Source organism: Canis lupus, chromosome 33 (genome assembly GCF_003254725.2).
Source record: "Canis lupus dingo isolate Sandy chromosome 33, ASM325472v2, whole genome shotgun sequence".
NCBI lineage: Eukaryota > Metazoa > Chordata > Mammalia > Carnivora > Canidae > Canis > Canis lupus.
In genome coordinates, this window is record NC_064275.1 from 1,560,195 (window position 1) to 1,581,134 (window position 20,940).

The 20,940-nt window shown below is 40.0% G+C and overlaps 1 long non-coding RNA gene across 2 annotated transcripts; it reads left to right on the forward strand.

Annotated features, from left to right (window-relative positions):
* Positions 1 to 206: 206 nt before the first annotated feature.
* On the forward strand, positions 207 to 19,713 carry LOC112641417 (uncharacterized). 2 transcript variants are annotated; one of them, XR_003124625.3, is made up of 3 exons: positions 207 to 751; positions 1,129 to 1,236; positions 19,540 to 19,713. It is a non-coding gene; the product is annotated as an uncharacterized LOC112641417 (long non-coding RNA). The 2 variants fall into 2 exon arrangements; XR_003124624.3 differs by lacking the exon at positions 19,540 to 19,713 and adding an exon at positions 12,074 to 13,747 and having other exon boundaries at positions 1,129 to 1,324.
* Positions 19,714 to 20,940: the final 1,227 nt, after the last annotated feature.

Here is a 20,940-nt window from a genome sequence, read left to right on the forward strand (position 1 = left end):
CATAAATTCACCCATTCGGACTTGAAAGATAAACTCCGTAACAACGGTGAAATAATTTGAAAGGATGTTTTTATCATGTAAGAGGAAGTTCTGTGTGTATATGTCATATGTCCTATGGTCACGTGTAAGTGGCGTGTGTGTGTGTGTGTGAGTGTGTGTGTGTGTGTGTGAGAGAGAGAGAGAGAGAGAGAGAGAGAGAGAGAGAGAGAAGGAGGGCAGGGGAGGATGGAAAGGAAAAGAAGACAAGTGAAACATTCCTACAGAATGAAAGAGTTCGGTGGAGTAGAAAGATTCCCCAATGAAATCAGACAGAAATAAATTCCAAATGAAGCGTCCAGGGAGCAGCTGCGAGCCCTCCACGGCGGGAGGTCAGCCCCATGCCAGCTCCGCAGCCCCGCGGGCACGCGCACCCAGAGCCCTCGTGTCCAGAAGCGAATGGAAGCAACCGCCCTGGCTGAGGAGGCCCCTGGGACCGCACCCCGGCTGGCCCTCTCCGAGCACCCCGGCTGGCCCCCTCCGGGCACCCCGGCTGGCCCACACCGGGGCCCAGGGACGCCCTGCAGCGCGGCTCCTCTCAGCAGAGGCTCAGCTAGTGACTGTTTCGCTCACCGTCTCCTCCTCGGGACCCGGGAAACGTGCTGCCAAACCTAAGGGCAGGATAGTTGCTGCCTAAGGTCTGGGCCCTGAGCTGCAATAGCACCGTATTGAAATGCCCACAGTTAGGACTCGCGACCCCGAAGTACTCGTGAGCGTAAGTTCAGAGCAGAGACCCTCCTGCCTTAATCATACACGACGGCGTGGACAGCGAGTGGCCCGGGGACACGGATCGGTGCCGTGGGAGGCGTTTCGTGGCCTCTAGTAAATTTTCCATTTGGAGTTAAATGTAAAGAGAACAGGTTATAGTTTTTGCTTTTATTTATGATGAAGTAACTATATAGATCTATGTAAAAATATTTTAATGTGGCTTCTTGGCAGCTCCAGGAACTCCATCTGCACCGTGGTTTATAAGCTCCACTTTGTCGGAATTCCTTATTCTGAGACGGCCAAAATAATAAGCAGTGCACATCTATGTGTGATGCTTTCTGGTCTAAAATGCAAATATAATCACTTAAAATATATTTTTTCCAGGGATCCAGAACTGCAAGTGCTCATGAGCAGGTGGCAAGGCTGTTGGCGGACTTATCCTGGCTGCTTGCACGTTATCCGTGAATTATCCTGATGAACAGCAGCAACCTGGTCAGTTCGCTGAGACGCTCCTTGGGTCCCCACGTGTAGTCGTCGGTAGCGCAGGTTTCAGAGGTGGTGGAAAGTATATTGGCAAATAGTAAGTTTAATAAGCATGGATCGTCCCTTTATTTACATTGCTTTTCTGTACAGCATTCAGCTACGAGATAAGCCCATTCTAATTTTGGAAGGATTGTACCCTTGAGAAAAAAATATTTTAAAAATTCAGTTTATTTGGGGTTAATTTTATCCCAGCCCTTCCTTTCAACAGAAATGTACTGCAGGCATATCCTTTACAGTTTCGCTCGATCTTTGTTGGAGCAGCAGTAGTAAAATACAATCTGGGAGGAAGAAAAAAATAACAAAAAACTTTTTCCCAGAATCATGCTGACATTACGTCAGTTTTATAGAAACACAGACACACTGGTATGTAAGCTCCAGTTTGGCAAAGTTGAGTGAACCCAAAGATGGATGAATCCTGGTCCCTGACCACACCTTAAAAGTTGTCACTAAACAAAAAACAGATGTGTTGATTTTAACTCTACTCAAAACATTTATAAATTCTTTATGAAGTTCTGTTTCGGGGCCCTAAAGAAAACAATAATGTTTTAGTTAAATCCTAGATATTTGTTTGATTTACTTAATGTCAACAAGGCCGCAGATAAGAAGTATGTATGGATTATAAGGAGAGAAATGTGAGTCTATGTGAGAATAGAATGTAAAAGGAAGTTACAGGTCTTAGAATCAGGTCAACCTTAATTTTTTTCAAGTCATAAAACTTTTCCAGCCACATGCCTTTCTCCCGTCCTTTGCTCAACACTGTTAAGAAGTGTGGGAAAACAGCTGCCTTGTGTGGTTGTAAAGGCAAGAGAACTACTGGGATCTCCCGAACTTGGAAGAGACATGTACTAATGTGTAGACAGCAATCAGGTTAAAAAAATAAAATAAAATAAAATAAAATAAAATAAAATAATAAATAAAATAATAATAAAATAAAATAAAATAAAATAAAATAAAATAAAATAAAAAGACAGCAATCAGGTTGATTAATTCTCCTTTAGAGAGATTCAGTCTCCTTTAAAAGCAGGCTTGGAGGGGCAGCCCGGTGGCTCAGCGGTTGAGCGCCGCCTTCAGCCCAGGCCTCGACCCTGGGGCCCGGGGATCGAGTCCCACGTCGGGTTCCCTGCAGGGAGCCTGCTTCTCCCTCTGCCTGGGTCTCTGCCTCTCTCTGTGTCTCTCATGAATAAATAAAAAAAAAAATTAAAAAAAAAAGAGGCTTGGAAAGAGAATCGGGGCCACGCGGCCTATTTCAGCGGGCCTCGTACACGCATGCACACACCCACGTACAAGGGGAGCACGCCGTTGGCCGTCCCGATTCACACGCAACCCAGCTTGTCCCTCCCAGAGAAGTTCACAGTCACCCAGAGCGATGACACTGTAAAGTCAACGTCTTCATTCATTGCCGTACAAAACTCTTTTCTTTCTTTCTTTCTTTCTTTCTTCTTTCTTTCTTTCTTTCTTCTTTCTTTCTTTCTCTTTCTTTCTTTCTTTCTTTTCTTTCTTTCTTTCTTTCTTTCTTTCTCTTTCCTTCTTTTCTTTCTTTCTTTCTTTCTTTCTTTCTTCTTTCTTTCTTTCTTTCTTTCTTTTCTTTCTTTCTTTCTTTCTCTTTCTTTCTTTCTTTCTTTCTTTCTTTCTTTCTTTCTTTCTTTCTTTCTTCTTTCTTTCTTTCGATTTTATTTATTTATTCATGAGACAGAGAGAGAGCGAGGCAGGGACACAGGCAGGAGGAGGAGCAGGCCCCACGCGGGAGCCGGTCGCGGGACTCGATCCCGGGCCCCGGGGTCACGCCCTGGGCTGAAGGCGGCGCTCAACCGCTGGGCCCCTGGGGCTGCCCCCAAACTCTTCTTTCACTTAAATTTTAGAAACGGGGGCGCCTGGGGGCTCAGCCGGTGAAGCGCCTGCCGTGGGCTCAGGTCATGACCCCGGGGTCCTGGGCTCAACCCCGCTCGGGGCTCCCGGCTCAGGCGGGCTCCTCCTCCTCCCTCTGCGCCCACCGCTCATGCACTCGCTTTCTGTCAAATTAAAAAAAAAAAAAGAAAAGAAAATCCTTAAAAATAAATAAATAAATTTTAGAAACAGTGTGATGAAAACAAGTCAAAACTCGAGGGCACTTTCACAAGAGTACCAAACTCCCCGCCATCCTTGTCTCAAAATCCGCGTATTTGGGACGGAAGGGGTGGCATCCACACACTTGGGGTGCTTCACCCCCTGGGGCTGTCCGCGGAGGGCGGTGGGGGAGGGGCGGGGACAGGCCCTTTGACCTGCCTCCGGCCTTGCCGGGGATGAGGCTCCAGACAGAGGGCAGAGCCCCCCGCCCCCCCCCGGGACCTCACGCAGACCGAGGCTTTCACGGAGAATCTTACACTTACTAAGCCGCAGGTGTTTTGCGCGCTGTCCTTCCTGCAGAATCGGGCTTTCTCCCCGGGCGGGCGTCGGCCCTCTCAGGCGCTGACCTTGAAGGACCCCGACGCAATTCTCACGCCCGCAGGAACCGCCGCAACTGACAGAAACTGTTTTGGACAAAAGGCCGAGCGTTACGATTTGGAAAATAGCAAGTCTTTAAACAAAGTCTCACGTTAAAGAGGCGCCTCGGGTTTTAGGCCCTGACAACAGGTTTTAACTATTGTGACTCCTTTGTCGGATTCCTGGACATCGGTGCTCCCTCTGGTTTTCGGGAATCACATTATATACATATTTTAAGGATTTTGGAGCAGCCCGGGTGGCAGCGGTTTACGGCCGCCTTCGGCCCAGGGCGTGACCCCGGGGTCCCGGGATCGAGTCCCGCGTCGGGCTCCCTGCGTGGAGCCTGCTTCTCGCTCGGCCTGGGTCTCGGCCTCTCTCTCTCTCTCTTTCTCTCTGTGCGTCTCTCATGAGTAAATAAATAGAATCTCCAAACACAGAGAAGTCCCTCCTAAATAATCCGAATGTCTACAGGAGGCAAACGGGCACACAGATGAGTGGGTCACAGAGGCCTGGAGCTTCTGCACCCCACCTAGAAGAGTCAGGGTCTGGATCATCAGTCCCAGCTGCTCGTTGCCCTCTGAATTTGAACACCCTTTGCTAATGTTTGCCATTTTTCAGGAAAAGGCCAAAATTCCTGATTATTCTGTGAAATCTCCCCATTTTTAAATATTGGAAACTAATTTTTAAAAATGTTTTAAAACACTGTGCAGAGCAAATGTACTATGTTTATGGTTTCTATGTAGCCCTTGCGGTCGAAGCTGTTCCCTGTTACCATAAGCTACGTGCACCCTCAGCTGAAACTGCCTAATGAACACAATCTACTGTAATTATCACTTCAATTGCACATTACAGTATAGACAACTAATGCGTTTCAAGACTTCTCTTATAAATACAAAATTTCACCCTCCTCATCATACTATTTATAAACCTCTATTTTCAATCTTCCAAAAGGAAAAAGATCGATTTAAAGTAGAATTATGAGGGAGAAATACATTTAATGTGTTTTCTCCTAAGTCCCCTATTCTTCTGGGTTCATTTTCCTAAGTATCAAGTCCTTGTCTTCTATGCTAAGGGGCATTTCAGAATTCCAGGATTTTTCACGATTCCCTTGGGGAATTACAGTCATGGTCTCCATCACCTCTTGCCATGAATTACAACAGCTGACACTTGCTGTCCTCTTTTTGGTCACTGTGTCCCACACAAGGCCTTCCCCTTCATTCTCAAGGAAACAATAAGACAAGGCCGTTGCATGTATGCTCAGGATTAAATGAGAGAGAACTCCATATACTCAAAATAGGAAATAAGTCTAAAAGAAACGCTGGTTCTTCTTAGACTCTGGCCTTTATCATGAATTGGAAGGAAATTGCTTTGGCCTGTTGTGTTTCTCTCCAGTTTACCATGTCTGACATTAGCATTTAAAACATTCTTTTTTTTTTTTTTTACGTTTGATAATCTTGTCTGTGACAAAACCCATAATAAATAGAATCCACGATAATTTAAGGAAGATGTTTTGCCATGAGAATACTTTAAAAATTTTGTTTCACATGACAAACATACTTCCCATGAAAACTCACATGAAGACCAAACTAATACAGTATTTTAAAAATTGAATTTTTTTTCAAATGAACCAGACTTTCCTTCTTTTTTTTTTTTTAAGATTTTATTTATTTATTTGAGAGAGAGAGAATGAGAGAGCTTAAGCAGGGGAAGCGGCAGAGGAAGGGGGAGAAAAGGACTCCTCGCTAAGCAGGGAGCCCGATCTGGAACTGGATCCCGGGACCCTGGGATCACGACCTGAGCTGAAGGAAGACCCTTGAACTGCTGAGCCACCCATGTGCCCCTAAACCCAACTTTCACATCTCAGCAACATCTCTACCAACCCATAGATTCAGGGAAAATGTTGTTGCCATTGCTTATTATTTCTAAATAATTCAATGCTGAGGTAGTGTGGTTTTGGGTGAACATGAAAAGTTGTTTCTTTGGATTGTTAACAGAATCTTGATGCAATATTTAGGAATGTTTTCTAAGCAAGAGAATGAACGGTCTCCTGCACAGAAACAGAGATGAGAATGATAAAGATTTAAATATTAAATTATCCCAGTAGATGGATATTAATAAATTTGGCATTTAGAATCACGGTGGAATCTCAAATTCATCTTAGATGTCAACAGATCATGAATACTGCATCACCAATGACTTTCCTGGAATGTTTCCAAGACTGATCATACACATTTCTGGCCTTAACATATCACAGATGGAAAGAATATATGGAACGTCATTCCCTTTTCCAGATTCAAGAGGCAACTGGTCCCGGGGTTTTCTGAAGCTTTCTCACACGGAGGAGAGTCATCCTACATCAGTGCTGTGGCTGCTCCAAAAGAGGTTTTGATCTGTACCTCTATGGGGATAAAAGAGGTCTTTGCAGAAGGGAGCTCAAGAAAAAAGAGAAAGAAAAAAAATTTTTTCAGCTGCCAAATTCCCATATACTTCAAAAATCCCCATTAAAGAAAACAATCTTTTTCTAACTTGCTGTCCATACGTGTAAGTTTATATTTGTGATGATAACCTTTCCTATCATTTGCTCTACTGAAGCTTTGTGAGTGAACACAGGATAAGAAATGAATGATCCCAACAATTTACATTACTATACACCTCAGAAAGGCAACCTTTTTCCCCCCCATATAAAATGTAATCCTTTGATTTTGGAATTAAATACAAAAAAGCAGAACTGCCCAGGATGATATAAGAAGACAGAGCTGGCCCACTCGCCTAAAACATCCTCTTTTTACCTGAATTGTCACTTTCATAAGTGTGCTGCCTAAACTTCCACCATATTTGCATAATGAACACTTATTTCCAGTTGATGAGTCTAATACTTACGGTTCAGAATACACGCATATACCAAGTCTGAGACTTATTTGGACATTGCTTTCAACATTTACATAGATAAGAGTCAGAAAAATCACCAGAATGGTTTGATCAGTCAAAAGTATTGCAAAAGTAAGACTTTGCAGAATAATTTAATAGTCTGCTTCAATCAAAGCATCAATATCAGAAAAAATTTTTTGTGTATTCTTTGTTGGACAGAACATGCTGGAAAATTGGATTAAAATTTTGAGAAACACAAATATATAAGCTTGCAGATTTAATGATTTTCAAAAATTATTTTCAAGTTATGTTCATCATAAACAGGTTTCTTGCTAAATACATCTTTCTGTAAATCTTTTCAACCATTGCTTACAATCCATTCTAGATGTTTCCAACCTGGAGTGCCCAAAGGTCTAGATATTCTGGAAGGTATTAAGACCCACCACATGAACTTGCCATTTTTGTAGCTCAAAAATAGCTAAACATCAACAGTTTCATATTGTTCAACCGAGAGTAATAAATGAGAGTCATTAATGAATTCAATAAAACAAATAAGTTATTTTTACTATTTTTGAATTTTAAAAATTAATACATTATAGATTGACAAAAATTCTGATGAGTTCATGGTGATCTGAAGCTCTGTTAACTTTAATACACGTTTACTTATTAAAACTGAAAAATAATTATTTAATAAATACAGTTTAATGAATATAAAAAATTTTCTCAGCAGCCTTAAAATTTGCCATAGCAATAGTTCAAACAACTCAGATATTCAAAACTAGAACTTTGTTTTTCTTTGAGTAAATCCATCATAATCCTCAAAGTGCTCATTTCTTGAAAACAGGAGGCAACGATCTAGATAAGAAATATGTTCACTTCCTGTTAATATAAAAGTCTCTTTTCAGATAGCCGATCAAATCCAGAGTTCTCGCCCTCTCCATTCTCCTTTTCTGGGGAGTAATCTAAGCTTCAGAATCTTACCAGCATGACTTTGAGGAAGGAAGGTTTGCTTCGTAGGTTCTTTTTTTTTTTTTTTTTTTAAGATTTTATTTATTTATTCATGAGAGACAGAGAGAGAGAGAGAGGCAGAGACCCAGGAGGAGGGAGAAGCAGGCTCCACGCAGGGAGCCGGACACGGGACTCGATCCCGGGACTCCAAGATCGCGCCCCGGGCCAAAGGCAGGTGCCAAACCGCTGAGCCACCCACGGATCCCCTAAATAACTTTTAAAATATTGAGAAAAGAGCAAAAATATTCTGAAATGATACAACTACATGTTTCTAAATTCAAACCATTAGACCAACACAGATATATATACTGTAAAGAAAGATCGAAATCTCCTCTAATAACTTTTTCATCACAGGACACAATTTATGGCTTTCAGCCATTTGATAATGAAAGTTAAGTTTTCCGTGCTATTACTGGAATTGGGCACAATAACTCATTCTCCAAAACCAATTTATATAGAAAACATATTCAATACTGAGATGATTGAGTTCCTGTATTTCTCTTTTGTCGTTTGGCAGCAATTTGTGTGAGACTCAAGAAGATAGAGTGAGAACTGATGGTAGTTATTTCTTCAAGATATGTGGAAAAGACCAATGGTACTGAAAGCATGTGTCACTTAAAATCATTCATTTTAGATTAAACTCATGGTCTGCAGTGACAGAAATCCCAAAGAAGATATCTATCTTTAAGGATTAATAGAGTTTTATCCGAGGATTATTCTTGATAAAAAAAAAATACGGCTGTTGTGTTGTTGGGTTTTTTTTGCTTCCTTTAGTAGCTCATTTGACAGCCATTGTAGCCATAGATGGCAGTAGACATTTGAATCTATTTTTTCTGAGGTATGTGAATGTTGGACTGAGTCTTTGGTAACTACAATTTATTTTGAAGGCACAATGGACTTTGTAATCTGTTCTCCAACACTCAATAAATCTGTCAGTTACCTAAGCACTGAAATAATTATAAGGCGGTTGGCAATTCCATTTGTGAAACTGACAATTTCAATTTCTGAGCCTTTAGTATCTTTAGTATCTTTATCCCCTAAATAACTTTTAAAATATTGAGAAAAGAGCAAAAATATTCTGAAATGATACAACTACATGTTTCTAAATTCAAACCATTAGACCAACACAGATATATATACTGTAAAGAAAGATCGAAATCTCCTCTAATAACTTTTTCATCACAGGACACAATTTATGGCTTTCAGCCATTTGATAATGAAAGTATCTTGCAGTTGAGGTCGTAAAGGCATGTGATTTTTTTCTATATTTTTCAAACTTTTTAGAGCATTTCTTCAATAATGGATATTATGGTAATCTCCTCAAACAATCTCTAAACATTCTTCATCATGAAGCAGCTGTGAGAGTTGGGTGGGATTGGGTGAACCTTGAGAGGTCCACATCTTTGGGTTAATGACACATTCCCTACTACAACCATTGTCACAGCAACCCACACAGCAGATGGTCTGGCAATCTAAACCAAACTCAGTTAATGTGCAACATATTCTTGGCCACTGAAATTAGCTGATGATTAGCCCAGTCATCACTAAAGTTGGTAATAATGAAGAAAACTGGAACCAGACGCCCATCTTCTCCTAATGATGTGGTTGGTGAATGCGCCATCAGCCTGCCACCCTGAAGGACACTAATTTGAAGATACAACTAAAACACATCTAAGCCAGACTTGATCAAATCATATCTAGACAGGTTATTTCTCTGAAACTTTTAAACAATGCAAATAAGTCCCTTTATAACCAAAATCATTTCAAGATAATTTTTTACATAACAAGTTAAATAGACTTAACTATATCTCTCCTTAAATCAAAGTCTAACAAATATTTCTGTAGCTAGAAGTATTGTGCCTCATGTTTTTACAGTTTAGTTACATTATCTTAAATTATTTGGGGAACAAATAAGAGAAAATATTTTTCTATTAATTTTCTTAAAAAGTTAAAAGCAAAGGATACTGTATATTAAATCACATATTTGGTTGATTAGCTTCTTTTACCTGCTTTTTCTATAATCAAAGAATGTTAACATGAGAATAAGATCACAATGATCATTTAGTTGAACAATACATCTGTGACTTGAATTTTATTCCAATTGGTCATTAACCAACTCTAGGTTACTTCCAGTGACAGAAAACTCATACCTCCTGAGATAGCTTCTTCCATCTTCATTCAAAATTTGTTGGTGAGCTCCACTTTCACTCGTATTAGAATGCAGACGAGTTAACTGGAAGATCCTATAAATCTGAATAGTATTTATTTTCCTTTCTCTCTAGATAATAATTTGTCACTTTTATGTCTCTTCAGGCAAAGTATTCATTGCTAGTTGCCTTTGAAATTCCTGCTGTCTTTATTCAAAGATTTCACTTCAATTTTCCTTTTAACCAATTGACATTGGGTTACTATGTTGTTGTTTTTTTAATTTAGTCAATTATGATTGCAGAGATTAGAAAAGGAACTGTGGCTCTCAATGTCTTTTCTAAAATCCTGTTATCCTGTTTAGAGGTCAGTAAGCTTTCTAGTACTATAGTCTATTGGAGTTCATCAATTTTGGAAATTTCTTGGTCTTCATCTCTTCAAATATTCTTTCTTCTCTGTTCTCCCTCTGCTTTCTTCCTAAGAATTCATTAATAAACAAATTGGGAATTGTTTTAAATCTCTTTCATTTCCATCTCTTCCTTTTGTTTCAGTATGGATACATTCTATCAACTTGTCTTTAGGCTCACTTATCCTTTTTTCTACTGTTTCCATGCTCCTGCGAAGTCTGTTTAAGGACTTTTTCGTTTCTTTTTTTTTTTTTTTTAAGATTTAATTTATTCATTTGAGAGAGAGAGATTGAGCAGGAGTGGGAAGAGGAGCAAAGAGAGACGGATAAACAGACTCCTCCTTTTTTTTTTTTTTTTTTTTTCCAGACTCCTCCTTGAACAGGGAGACATATCTATTTCCTACCTGATCCGAAGGCAGACACTTAACCAACTGAGCCACCCAGGTGCACAGAATTTTTCATTTCTGTAATGTTTTCTTCATTCTAATATTTCCATTCTTTTCTACAGCAGATGGCTCTTCCTTTTGCCATTCTGCCAGAGGTAAAAGTAACCCTCGATTTCTCCCCCGTTAAGCACACAACACTTTTGGAGTTTAGTTCTTTTTGTTTCTTTGAATACACAAAAGCTCTCTGATGGGTTTATAAAACTAGATTCTGTAAGATATCTGGATTATTTGGTTGTTAGGGTAGATCTCTTGCCATTTTATAAATCTGAACCAAAATCAAAAGTGCCATATGGTTTTATTTCATTTTAAAAGTCATAGTGTTATGACATCCACTGACATGATTTTATTTTTAATTCAGCCAATAATTAAATCCCTAGTCTTGCAGATGGAACAGTATATCAAGAATCTAGAGGCCTATGCTCTGAAACATGCCCTGTCACTCATTGCCTGTGCAGTTTGTGCGAATACATTTAAACTTGGAGTTTCTCCAGAGATGTGTAAATATATTAGAGTGGGTTATCACTAGAAAGAAAAAGGAAGAATAGCATTCATATAAGAAATATTAGAGATTTTATGTTTATCTAAAGCTCAATTTCTTTGAAAACAAAGAAAGAAGGAATATAAAACAACTATGACATAATATTAACAATTATTATTTCTGAAGAGTCAATAATACCATTCTAGCATTTGTAATTTTCCATGTTTTTTGTTAATTTTTCAAAATTAAAAAATGTAGTAGTTATACATCACTCTAACCAGTGTAGCAACAAATGATATAAAGGGGAAAATGTAGTGATTACAACTCAGCCAGAATAAGGGGGGGTAATAAAGTAAAACTTACAAAAACCATGAAGAAATTAATATTATTTTTAAAGAAATTATTAATGACCTAGTGTTCTACTTGCTGTCAGGTATTCACCTTGTCTGATAGGAAAGCTGGCGGATCCAATCACAAGATTACTGGTAAAATATTGAAAAATATACGAAGGCTTCGTAGAATCCCCAAAGATCTCCACCATGAAGGGTATATTCATGTATAGGTGTATAAAGAAGCAGGGTCTTGTGTTATTTTCCATCCAAAATTCTTATAAATGTAATTTTTCTAAAGATTACACTTGGAAATTCTAATATACAGGATTTATCTTTCTCTCTCGAGCTTACTTCACTTAGCATAATGTCCTGTAGTTCCATCCATGTTGTCATCAGTAGCAAGATTTCTCGCTTTCACATAGTGGAATAATATCCAATTATGTATATAAATAAACCACATTTTTTTTACTATTTCCTAATGACAGACATTTAGGTTGTTTCTATATCTTGGCTATTTTAAATCATGCTGCAATGAACAGAGAGGTGAAGAGATCTCTTTAAGATACTGATTTTGTTCCCAGAAGTGGGACTGAAGGATCATCTGGTAGTTCTATTTATGTTTTGTTTTTTTTTTTTTTTTCAGGAACCTCCATACTGTTTCCCATTGTGGCTGCACCAGTTTGCATTTCTGCCAACAGTACATCAGGGGTCCCTATCCTCCACATCATCACCAACACTTGTTATTTCTTATCTTTTTGATAAATGCCATCCTAACAGGTGTGAAGTAATATCTCATAGTGGTTCACAGTAGAATGGTGATCACTAGAAGACAGTGGGTGGGAGAAGTAGGGAGATGCTCCGCAAACAGCGAAGATCTTCAGTTATAAGATGAGCAAGTTCTGGGTTTCTACTGTTCAGCGGGATGACTATAGTTAATGACGCTGAACCGTATGGTTGAAATTTGCTAAAAGAGTAGACCTTACACATTCTCCCCACATGCACACAAATATAACAATGCGAGGTGATGAATGTGCTGATTAACCTGGCTGTGGAAATTATTTCACAAAGTATAGGTATATCAAATCATTATGTTGTACACTTTATATATATTTTTTCTGTCAGTTAGACCCCAATAAGGAAAAAAAAACCTACAAGAAATGTAAGTAATGCAGCAAAGATACAGAATCCAGGAAAAATAGCAAACCAAGCTGTGATATTTAGCAAAATCACATAGAAGCACAGAATAGGAGGAAAGGATGTAGAGAGTTCTGGTTCATAATGTCCAGTTTAAACAAGAAACTAAGATTTAGAAAGCTAATACACTAGAGGTTATTAAAGTTAGAAGCTCTATAGATCTATTTCTTCAGACTGTTAATCTCTACACCATTCCATGACTTCTAGGCAAGTTCCACTAGAAATCTCAAGGAGCACTTTAATACTACTCTCTTTCTCACTCTTGACCTACTTCCAGTCAGCAACCACGTTTTATGAGTTCTTCATTGCAAAACCAATGTTTTCCAACCTCAAGATTTATTTATATTATGTAATTGTCAAAAATGTGAGAAACTAGTAAAAGTACATAAAACCAACCATGTGAATTGTAAAACCAATGTCGTCATTTAGATTTTTCTACTATAATAATCATAGGTAATCAATGTAGAAAATAAAAACTCAACATTATAACATCCACAAATCTGGATTCATTCCCACTAAGCATTTCAAACATTTCATTTCTGTGCTTCAAAATATCTTTCACTTTTGTCCTTTCCTAAGTAGTCCTTTGTCACTGGCCCTCCAATGTGTACACTTTCTATTCCACTTTCATGCTGCTTCCAGATTACTGACCTAAGACATAGATTAGATCCTGCTACTTCATTTCTCAATGGTAATCAAAGGTGTTCATCTTCCAGATAGCTACACACACACACACACGCACACAAACGCACACACACACTCTCTAAAATGGTCCAATATGTCATATAAGAGTTTCCACGGGATAAAATTTAGAACCAGTTCTTTTGTTTGATCAGAGATGGAGTAGGGACTTGAAAACAAAACAAGATGAAAAGGTAGTTAGCTTAAGACAAGTATTCTAATTTGGAACTAACTTGACCAGGAAAAGGATATTGTGAGGGGCATTAGGTTCCCAAAAGCAGTGACTATAACAGAAGGTTAAGGCTAGGGGCATCTGGGTGGCTCTGTGGTTGAGAGTCTGCCTTTAGCTCAGGGCATGATCCTGGGGTCCTGGGATCAAGTCCTGCATCAGGCTCCTCGCAGGAAGCCTGCTTCTCCTTCTGCCTGTGTCTCTGCCTCTCTCTCTGTGTGTGTCTCTCATGAATAAATAAATAAAATCTTTAATAAAAAAAAAACAGGCTATGCCTAGGCTATGCCTAGCCTTCATATGTTAGCTTAAGGCTAACATATGAAGGAACACATGTTCCTTAGGTACATGCTCTGCAATGTGTCTAAAATCCTCACTATCTGTGCTTGAAAAACACAGTCATCAGTCATTTTCACTGTTTGAGTAGAATAATTTGTCTTCCTATTATTTAAGACACCGGCTGCTAACCATCTCCAAAGGACATACCCCCCAAGCCCCACCTCACTAGAAATAGCAGGTGGTCATTGCAACCTACTGAAGTAGAAGAACTCTCAAACTGCATATATTTTAGAGAAAGTGGAATTGATAGGCCAAATGTTGAATCAATGACTGTTGCCAGTGAAAACTGGATATCCTGGGTGGCCATTTGCCATTCCTTATAAGATGCCCAATTCAGAGAAGGCAGAAGGACACAATTCACTGAAGCAGCAGGAAATGGGTTCCCCAAAATAAAGAGGTGTTTTTATACAATAAGAAGAGAAAAAAGAAAGGAAATAGTTCTGGACACTATATCAACTAATTTAAATGAGTTTGATAAAAGATCTGGATTATTAACAAATTTTTAAATACATAGAACTAAGCATAGACATTTTATTAAGTATACATTATGCAAAGATCAGATTCGGTTTTCTTCATCTAAATAATTTTAGCTTTGTACTCTTGTTCTTTTATTTTCCTAGTTGCAACTGATTAATATTCCCATTTAATAGTTAATGTTGATACTAATCAACTATTCCAGGTACCACGTATCTTCTCTGCACTGGGCAATGCTAAAACATACATTCCTCAGTTTCTTCCTCCTTCCACTGATGACGGCAATGATAACGACATCTATTGAATATTTCCTGTGTACTAGGCACTGTTCTAAGTATCGGATGTATTTTTTTAATCAAAGTGCAAATTACATGGTGTTTTATTAATTCCAAGTGTACAATATAATGATTCAACACATTACTCAGTGCTCTTCATGATAAGTGTACTCTTAATTCCCTTTATCTACATCCCTTCTCCTATTTCTCCCCTGTCAATTATCAGTTTGTTTTCTATAGTTAAGAGTCTGTTTTGGGGTCTTGTTTTTGTCCTTTTCTTTCCTTTGTGTGCTCATTTGTTTTGTTTCTTAAATTCCACATATAAGTGAATCATATGGTATTTATTTTTCTCTGATTTATTTTACTTAGCATTATACCTTCTAGATCCATCTATGTTGTTGCAAATGGTGGGATTTCATTGTTTTTGATGGCTGAGTAATATTCCATTGTGTGTGTGTGTATTTGTATTGTATATATGTTGTATATATATTGTGTATATATATGACTTCTTCATCTATGGATGGATATTTGGGTTGCTTACATATCTTGGTTATTGTAAATAATGCAGCAATAAACATAGGAGTGCATATATCTTTTCAGATTAGTGTTTCCATTTTTGGAGGGTAAATATTCAGTAGTACAATTACGCAATCATATGCTAATTCAATTTTCAATTTTTTGAGGAACCACCCTACTATTTTCCACAATGGTGCACCAATTTGCATTCCCACCAACAGTGCAAGGTGGTTCCTTTTTCTCCACATCCTTGCCACCACTTGTTATTTCTCTATTTTTTATAGTTCATTTCAGACATTGCATAAGGCAGAATTAAAAATAGATTTAGGGTACATTATTCTGACAGATATAAGATAGTATCTCATTGTGGTTTTGATTTGCATTTGCCTGATGATCAGTGATGTTGAGCATCTTTTCATTTATTTATTGGCCATTTGTTTGTCTTCTTTGGAAAAATGGCTATTCAGGTCCTCTGCCCACTTTTAATCTAATTGTTAGGTTTTGGTGTTGAGGTGTATAAGTTCCCTATATAGTTTGGATATTAACCCCTTATCAGATTTGCAAATATCTTTTCCCATTCAGTAGGTTGCCTTTTTGTTTTGATGGTTCCCTTCGCTGTGCAACATTTTTTCTTTTGGTGTAGCCCCGATAATTTAATTGTACATGTCTTAACCATTTAGAACACATATCCTAATGCAAAGGAAAATTTGGCATGAGCTTAGAGTAATTATTTGGTTAATTAGGCATTAAAATGCAAAATTGGCTTTCACATCTCAACACCACTTAAACTAACAGATTTTTTTCAGGAGGCTTTTGTGTTTTGTTTTTTTTTAACAAACTTATTTGCATGTGTGAAATCTTGCTGCGAGGCTGCATAAGGCAGAATTAAAAATAGATTTAGGGTACATTACATTTCTATCACACAAGAAAGACCTAAGTGAACTCCCCAGGTCTGTCACACTCTTTGGTTATTTAAAGAACAGAACTAAATTTGTGTGTTCAGCTGTGATATTTCTTGTCGGGTCATCCTACAGTGTTCAAGAATAGGCCATCTGATTACTGTGGCATGTGCATGGAGTTTACCCACTTTAAAACCATGACAAATCAAGTTAGAGTCCTGCAACAGAAAGGCAGAAAGCTTAATGTATGAATTTAATATATAAATAGCCTATGATGGGGACAAAGTGAAAAGACTTTTGCAACAATGGCAAGCTACAAATGCACACCATGAAAATAAATGATGGGTCCATTTCATGGTTATGGAAAACATAGAACCCTCCTATCATTATTTTCTATAATAACCTAATTGAGCAACCAACATAATTTAGTAATAGCACCGCTTCCATTTGGATAAAGACTATAAGTATCTCTATTCTGAAAGAATGGGCAATTATATCTTTTGAACCAGTAGGACCTTATATTCTAATAAGTATTTGTGGAAAATTATTAGGTAAAGCCCTACAATGAAAAGGCAGTTATTATTTACAGAAGTACTTTTGAAGTCACAATATGCTTATCTCTACAATTTGGAGAGAAATCAATACAAAAACCCAACGAGAAAATATGTTGACCATATTTTCTGAACTAGTAATTCAGAGATTTAAAATAACTATCTTACTTGTGGTTTGTGCTTGTGATTATTCTAAATGAGAAGTCATAAAAGTGAAACATATCAACTCATTTTTTGTTTGGACAAATAGAATTATATTAAATTAAAACTACATCATGCAAGTTATATCTATGATCTATCAAAGCCTTGCTTAAGAGATTTCTGCTTGGGGCACCTGGGTGGCTCAGTGGTTGAGCATCGGCCTTTGGCTCAGGTCATGATCCCGGGGTCCTGGGATCCAGCCCCACTGGGAGCTCGCTGCTCAGCGAGAAGTCTGCTTCTCCCTTTCTCCCCGCCAGCTTGTGTGCTCTCTCTCTTTCTCTCCCTTTCTCTCTCTCAAATGAATAAACAAAGTCTTTTTTAAAAAAGAGAGATTTCTGCTTTTGGGCATCTTAAGATAACAGGGACTGGAGTCACCAAATGGCACTAGAACATTTGAATGTCCAAATCCAAATAATGAGCCTCTACCGCATATCATATAAAATATGAACTAGATGTAGATGAATAATTAACCTAAACGAAGACCTAAAACTATAGAATTTCGAGAAGAAAATTCAAAAAAAATTTATGTGACCTTAGGTTAGCAAAGATGCCTTAGGTAGGACAGAAAAAACATTACCATAAACTAAAATATTGATGAACTATCAAAAAGTAAAGGTTTTTTTCTCCCCTTTCAAAGATACTGTTAAGAAAAATGAAAAGACAAACCACAGACTGGGAAAAAATATTTGCATAGCATAGGTCTAATCAAGGACAGGTGAACCTAAAATACAAAGAACTCTTACAACAGTAAGATAAATTATTCAAATAAGATATGGATAAAATATTTAAATGGAAAATTTACCAAATAAGGATATAAAAAGAGCAAATAAGCACATGAAAAGATCTTTAGTATCATTAGTCAATATGGAAATGCATAATAAAACATCATACTACTGCAAACCCACTAAGATGGTTACATTTTTTTTAAGATTTATGTATTTATTTAGAGACAGAGAAACATGAGTGGGAAGAAGGGCAGAGGGAAAGAGAGAAAATCCTCAAGCCGACTCTCTGCTGATCACAGAGCCCCATGTGGGGCTTGGGCTTGACCCCAGGCTTGACCTGAGCTGAAATTAAGAGTCAGGAACTTAGCCGACTGAGCCACCCAGGTGCCCCAGGATCGCTAAAATTTTTAAAAACTGACAAATGTTGGTGAAGATATAGAGCAACTGAAACTCATACATTGTTGGAGGAAATTCAAAATGATACACAATTTGAAATTTAGGATGATGCCTTCTAATCAGCTTACACTTAGGCTCATCCAACCCTTTGATTACACTCCTCATTGTTAGCCCAGAAAATACGAGTTTATGTTTCCAGGAAGGCTTGTCCACCAACATTTACAGGACCTTAAATCACACAGGCTAAAAGTGCATCAGTTGGAAAATGAATAGTCGGGGACAAAAAAGAAGAAGAACCCAGCTGATGTACATGACATTAGAACGTGGGTGGATTTTAGATCGGGAAGCTAAAGGAAAGAAGCCAAGCAGTAAAGGTGACCTACACGCTCCCTGAGATTCTATTAACTCGTATTCTTAAAAAGGGGGCGAACTACAGTGAGAGGAAGCACCGCAGCCGCCAGATGCCGCTGGGAGCGGGAAACGGGGGCACGAGGAGCACGGGGTGGGGGGGGAGGAAAAAGCTCTAGTTTGGGGCGCTGCGGGCTCCAACCGCGCGAAGCCCCCCCGGGGGAGAGGGTGCTGGGGGCGGGGGGGCGCTCAGCCGGGCCCCAGGTGCTGAGCCGGAGCCGCGGGAACCCTGGCAGCACCGCGCCTGCCAGATGGGACGGCGACCCTGCCATCACCTGATGGGGGGCTTCATTTATTGTTTTGAGGACCGTATCCCCGAACGCACACTCCTCTGCTTCCCGGAGCCGAAGTGTGGCTGCTCTAGAAGGAGGCCGTTCCAAAGTCACCTGCCCGAGGTGTGAAGGGAACGCTCTCGAAATGGTCCATTTTCTTGGCAAAATGAGTCTGCCTTGGGCCCAGGCCGTGACCCCGGGTCCCGGGATCGAGTCCCGCCTCGGGCTGCCCGCACGGAGCCTGCTTCTCCCTCTGCCTGGGTCTCTGCCCTCCTCTCTGTCTCTCATGAATGAATAAATAAAATCTTTAAAAATATATATCCCCTAAAGCAATCCGTTCTGAACCCAAAACGCGATGAGGACAAGCATACGCCGGCAGAGGGGGAGTTTAGACTATTTAGAAATTTTAATCTTGAATATAAAAACTTTAAAGCACCTACTGATGCTCCCATGGTAGGTTTTCTGAAAGCTTTTGGGGGAAAAGTGTGTAGAACTTAATTTGTTTCATTTACACCCACTTTGGCAAATCCCACACATTTATGGCCTTATTCTGCACACCGCACAGCGTTGGACAGTCCGTTGGCCTGTCTAAAGATAACCAGAGGATTAAGACCAATGACAATAACTGAGAGGCCTGGAAGGATGACTGAAGTGACGGCTAAGTATATTTTAAACAATATACATACATATTTTCTAAAACATTTTATGCATTTCTTATTTGCAAGATAAACAAGTACAAATAACTGACTTCAGTTTATAGGAGGCAACAGGTACTTCTTTAGTCAGCAAACAACATGTGTAATTATCGCGTAACTATCCTGGCCCCAGTTTTATTGCTAACCAGTTATTTGGGCTAAGGGGTCACTGTGAGCTTTAATTTTCTTATCTGCATTCTGAAAGGACTACACGAATAACATATTTCTTTTTTTTTTCTTTTATTTATTTATGATAGTCACACAGAGAGAGAGAGAGGCAGAGACACAGGCAGAGGGAGAAGCAGGCTCCATGCACCAGGAGCCCGACGCGGGATTCGATCCCAGGTCTCCAGGATCGCGCCCTGGGCCAAAGGCAGGCGCCAAACCGCTGCGCCACCCAGGGATCCCGAATAACATATTTATAACAATGTCTTAAGGACTCATTACTTTCCTTTAAAAATAAAAAAAGAAATTTATAAATAAAGTTTCTATAGTTAACACCTACAAACAAAACGATGAGATTATACATAGTGTTGTGGTTCAGAGGTACTGTTTCCTCTCCCCGGAAAAATATTGACTTCATTGGTTTTAGGGTATCTACAGGGTTCGGAGGTTTTCCAGGGCTTGTGTATTCTGCTGTTGGAGGGAATGTGACTGCCACTTGCAAGTACTCGCACCCAAAGTAAATTTTGCTTGAGACATGATTACGAGGTTATGAGAATCTTTTAAAAATTAACCTTAAGAAACAAATTTAACCCCTCCCCTCCAAATCTTAATAAAATAGAGATTTCAGGTAGGTGACACTACTGTGATGAACGGAGTGAAGTCGGGCGAGTCTGCTCGGTGAGAGTCGGGCTACTGGCGTCTACACCTGTCCCCTGCCTCGGAGGGCTGCGATCTCCAAGTATTGCCCAGTCTGCGTTACTTTCCCTTCAGTGACCGGAAGGGCGCGGACCCACTGCCCTATGTTCTGGCGAATAAGAGGTGACGCCCGGAGACAGCAGGAAGACCGCGGGGAAGGCGTGAACGTCAGCTACTTACCTATGAACCAATGCTTATGGAGGATGCAATGCTCAGGGCGGTGCTCCGGGTGGTGCTCCAGGGGGTGCCCCGGGCGTTGCTCCAGGCCATGCTCCAGCAGTGCTCCAGGCCGTGCTCCAGGCCATGCTGCAGCAGTACTCCAGGGGGTGTTCCAGGAGGTGCTCCAGGCTGTGCTCTGGACGGTGCTCCAGGAGGTGCTCCAGGCCGTGCTCCGGGCCATGCTCCAGCAGTGCTCCAGGAGGTGCTTCAGGGGGTGCTCCGGGCAGTGCTCCGGTACCCGAGAGACAGCGGCAGTCACAGAGGTCGGGGCAGCTTCCTTGCCAGGACGACACTCCAACGGGAAGCCCCCCGATAACCAGTAGATAAGAGGATACATTCTGTCGGTGCAAAGTACCCTGTGGGGACAAGAGGCCCAGAGTGGGGCACTTGGGCCAGGCTGGCGGGGGCGTATCACCGAAGGGGTGGCACCCGGGCGAGAAGGCTTGAAGGGGCTAAGCACCCAAATCAAGAGGTCTTTCCAGGGTGCAGAGTCTTCTAGGTGTGTCCCAAGGATGAAGGCCCTGTCGGTGTGCCTGACGTGGGACAGATGGGTGTGCCTGGAGGGGTGGGCGAGGTGG